We start from the raw sequence: 4,911 nt of genomic DNA, 5'->3' as shown, positions 1-4,911 counted from the left end.
CAGAATATGTCGCTGTTACGGAAGCTAGCAAGGAGATGGTTTGGCTCTAAAGTTTCTTGGAAGAGTTAGGCAAGAAACAAGAAAACAATGTCTTGTATTGCGACAATCAAAGTGCTATCCATCTAGCAAAGAATCCGTCTTTTCATTCCAGGGCAAAGCACATACAATTGCGATATCATTTTATCCGGTCTCTTCTGGAAGATGAGATTTTGAAACTTGAAAAGATCAGTGGAGCTCAAAATCCGACAGACATGTTGACAAAGACGGTGACCACGAACAAACTGAAGTTGTGTTCAGCTTCAGTTGGCATGCAAGAATAACAAGACTATAAATGTTACTGCATCGATCGAGGTGTGAAGACAGATTAAAATCAGTCTTCAAGTGGGAGATTGTTAAAAGTCCAAAGGTTGGCAACCAACTTTGAAAATGGTTTTCAAAGTTTGGTAATTGTTTCTTTGAAAATGGTTTTCAAAGTTTGGTAAATGTTTCTTTGAAAAATGTTTTTCAAAGTTTGGTAAAGTTTGGTAGATGTTTGTTGAAAATAGGAATGGGTAAATTCACTTTAGTCATTACACTGTAGAGTATTTTCAAAGATTAGTCCCTAAGTTTCAACTATAAATACCCTAGCTCATTTAGCTTCAAAACCATCCAAAAATCCCAAATCATTTCTTTCTCCCAATACTAGAGAGTTTCTTGTGAGTAGTGATTGTTTTGTAAACACCTGTAAATTTTTTCTCTTAGTAAAAGATCTGCAGCAGTCCGGAGACGTAAGCACAATTGGTTGAACTCCGTTATCAATTTTCGGGTATTATTTTTCTGCTTTTATTTCGTATTCTCACTAATTTGGTTATAGGAAAATTACTCGTACTCGGTTTATTTCCTAACAGTAACAACTTGTTAGTGCTGATTGATAAATTTACTTGCAGGCCTCAAGTAGCTACAGCATGTGCAATGATGTTATGTCACCGGTTTTACATGCGTCAATCTCATGCAAAGAATGATTGGCAGGTAGGTGCTGTAATTTTATAACTATATTAATACTTGCATCTTTCTCATTCTAAATATGGAACTCTGCGTTTGAGTGCATGGGTGCTAACAGTGAAAAGATGCAATCATAATATACTTTCACAAGACCAACTATCAGCGAATAGTTAGTTATCATTATCTGCATTCTTTGGAAGGAGAATATCATTATCATCTTAGAAATGAAAAATCATAGTATAGTACTGTGGCATGATATTGCTTCCCCCCCCCCAGATATTTATTAGTTTTTATCATGTTTAATAATTGTCTCATAGATAACTTGGTTATTCTTAACTTGGAGAAAGTGTATATTAAGTTGTTCAAATCTAGTTGGATAGGTTTTCTCATTCCTAAAATGTTGAACTCTACAGACTATTGCAACTGTAAACACATTTCTCTCTTGCAAAATCGAGGAAACACCACGCATGTTGCAGGATGTTATTGTTGTGGGCTATGAAATTATCTATAAACATGATCCTTCTGCTCCACGAAGCATCAGACAAAGAGTAATGTTGATTTGTCTAGGCAGCTGAAGTACTTGATTTTTTAATATCACGCTTGCCTAATGTGTTTCCACTTTTGCCTCGCAGGAAGTTTATGATAAGCAGAAGGAATTGATATTGGTTGGGGATAAGCTTTTGATCTTGATATCGAACTCCCTTACAAGCCCCTTGTTGCAGGTTTTAAGAAATTGGAATTTTTTCCTAACCTCTTAAATGTGGCATGGAATTTCGTCAATGATTGGTGAGGAATTGCTATTTTTTTCGTTCTGAGGAAACTACTCATATTTATGCTATTGTTGACTTGTTTAGATCACTTCCTTGTGTCTCTATGATATTAAGTACCTAAATGAATTGAACTAGCAGGCTTCGTACAACCTTGTGCTTGCAATACAAACCCCATTACATTGCAGCTGGTTCCATGTGTCTTGCTGCTAAATTTCAAAAAGTAAAGCTTCCTATGGAGAAGGGAAAAGTATGGTTGTTGGAATTTGATATTTCACCCAAATAGTTACAAGGTTTGCACGACTGATATCTTCCTATCTTCACATGTATCAGCTTTAATTCTTACTCATGGCCATTATATTTGTAATGAACAGGAACTATTGTTGATAATTGAAAGAGTGGCTGTGGTAATTTACTCCCTACAATTTGTTAAGGTGGTACACATTGATCGCGCAGAACTTTCTTTTTCAAATCACCTTCATTAACCTTACCTTGTGTTTTTCCTGTTGTCATAAATATAAACGACACAAGCCTATTGAAACATTTCTTGAACATAACATGCATGGTAGTTCTTAACCCTTTTTTTCGCTCCTAAAAAAGGAAAAAACTTGGGATGATCATCTTTCATTGTTTTGATGCATGCTTAATTATTTTGGCTCAAAATTAGAACTCTACCCGAAATTTTGCAGAGGTCGCTCAGCAGATGCTAAGGTTGTTAGAGCAAGACAGAAGACAAGTTTATCATCAAGACATGAGAGGGTCAGTCAATCTGTGGACAAGTTAGTTGAAAAGGGTCAATGTGTTGGCCTAGTTAACGTTAAAGAAGTTTCCCCTCATCAAGCAAGTGATAATGGTGCAAGTAGTGTTGTTGAGGATGGCAATGATAAGGGTCGGCCAATAACAGAGGAATTTGACCAGAACCCGAGTTTGAAGACTGGTTCATCTGTAGCCTTTGCCAACAAACAAACAAGTGGAAAAGAAACTTGTACTAAGTCAATCCAGTGATAGTGATGCAAGTACTGTTGTCGATAGTGGGGAAGGTGAATGTAAGTTAATAACAGAAGAATCTCAACACCAGAACCGAAGTCTTAAGATTGTATCTGTTCATAATACCTTTAGCAAGATTGATGCCTACCGAATTCGAGAGACCTTTAAGAGGAGGATATGTGATAGAGCTGCAAATGTGAAGTTCGTGGAAGTTAGAGATGCTGAGGTAGACAGTGAAGCCTGGATAGAGAGGGAGCTGGAGATTGGAATAGAGCTGGAGTCTGCCTCTTCAAAGAAGCGAGGGAGGGTGTACTGATGTTTTGAACTAGACAAAAGTAGCTCATTCATACTCACTAACCAGATATCTTCTTTTACTTGGTGCACCAAAGTGACCTTCCCTGGGCTCATTTATAGCATTACAAGTACTGCATTCTGTTCCACTCTTGAACAACTATATTATTTCCATGTTGTAGTATTACAATCGAATTATTCCAACAATTTTACAAGAGATTGTATTTGTATTTTAGATCATTCATGAAAGAATCACGTCCATTCTTTTGCGCTGAATTCTAAATGTATAGATGGCCTATAATTTCTAAAAAGGAATATTCATTGTTGTTCACTTTTGGCAACTATTTAATGGGCAAAAAAATGGCTTGGGCATGTGAGAAGAAATTAAGAGAGCAAAAAAAATCCGGAGTTAGAAGATAGCTCTCTGATCTTTCCTCACAAGAAAAGCCCAGATGTATTTATTTCTTTCCTCTCCCCTTCAGATGGAAGCAAACACTAGAATTAGTGTAATTTTGTGCCTTCTGCTTTTGGCATGTATTTGTAACTTTTTTTTTATCTTCATCTGAACGTAGTAGCTCATTTTGTAGGCGTCCATGCAAATATTAAATATATATATGTAACTATACGTATATGCTAAGAAATGTAATGATTTGGGTCAATTGGATTGCTTTTATTTTAAGATGGTTTGGACAAAAGATGAAGGAAAATGAAACAAAAGAAAGAAAGCATTGTTTTACGTTTAATACAAGTCGTTCATAAAGAAGGATACACATTGCTTTTTGAAATGTATGATGGGAAAGTCTCTTTCCGACAACTTACTTCCTCTGATGGGTTTTATAGTTCTACTGAATGAATTTATAGCTGAAACCATCGTTCTTCCTTTTTAATCTTTTCTCTATTGCTAAATATATTTGTGTAAGCAATAAGTTGGTTGAATTTAATCTGTTTACAAAGTAAGAAGCAGAGAAACATTGAGGCACGAATCTTTCCTCAACTACTACAGTAATGTAGCCTTTAATTTTACCCTGGAAAAAGATATATGCTCAAAAAGAAAAAGGAATCTGGTCAAAACTGGAGAACATGGTCCGTCAAAGATTTCATATTGCAAGAACCAAATGATAAAACTTTGATCGAAGTGGTCTGTTCATAGATGGAAACAGAAACATGTACGAGCGAAAGTGTCTGAATCATTGGGCCGACTGGCTGATGTATATTTAACAGAGATAGTGAACTTGTGGATAATCTGCACCATTATTGTTGGAAAACAAAGGGATGAAGACGAGAAACCAACTATGTAAATATGATGATGATGATATGGGGTTAAGTGGTTGGGGGTGATAGAAAGCACATATTCTGCTAAGACAATGTCTTTGTCTTCTTCTTATGACAACACCTTTAAAACAAAGGGCTTTGCGATTTTTTTTAAAAAAAAAATTTGACTAAAAAAAGTTGCAATACATGTATGAATATAAAACTATCATCATAATAATAAAAGCAACAACAGTAATAAATCATTTAATATGATATATCAAAATCAGGTTTTACAAACATTCAATCAAACTATTATCCATTCGTTCATCATCATCATACATAATGTTATATTACATTTCAAGAAAAGACGAATTCTTATAATTATAATAATAATATTGAATCATTTAGTATGATGTTAGATTACAGCTCAAGAAAAGGCAAACCCTTATTGGGTGGGAAGATCTTAGACGCCTTTTCATTAGATAGGAATATAATATGTTTAAATAATTTTAATTAAAAATAATTGTTAATTTTATTGAATGAATAAAATTATAATATAACAAAAAAGTATAATCTTCAAAAGAAATTTACAAAATTTCAAGTAAATTAATCAACCATTTTCTAATATAAATTA

General features: G+C 34.5%; 1 pseudogene; it reads left to right on the top strand.

Moving 5' to 3' along the window:
- The first annotated feature begins 920 nt into the window (after nucleotides 1–920).
- On the top strand, nucleotides 921–3,302 carry LOC120216680 (annotated as a pseudogene).
- The last annotated feature ends 1,609 nt before the right edge of the window (nucleotides 3,303–4,911 follow it).

The sequence above is a fragment of the Hibiscus syriacus genome, unplaced genomic scaffold, assembly GCF_006381635.1.
Source record: "Hibiscus syriacus cultivar Baekdansim isolate YM2019G1 unplaced genomic scaffold, ASM638163v2 tig00110163_pilon, whole genome shotgun sequence".
Classification (NCBI taxonomy): domain Eukaryota; kingdom Viridiplantae; phylum Streptophyta; class Magnoliopsida; order Malvales; family Malvaceae; genus Hibiscus; species Hibiscus syriacus.
This window is presented reverse-complemented; position numbering and strand designations above follow the sequence as displayed.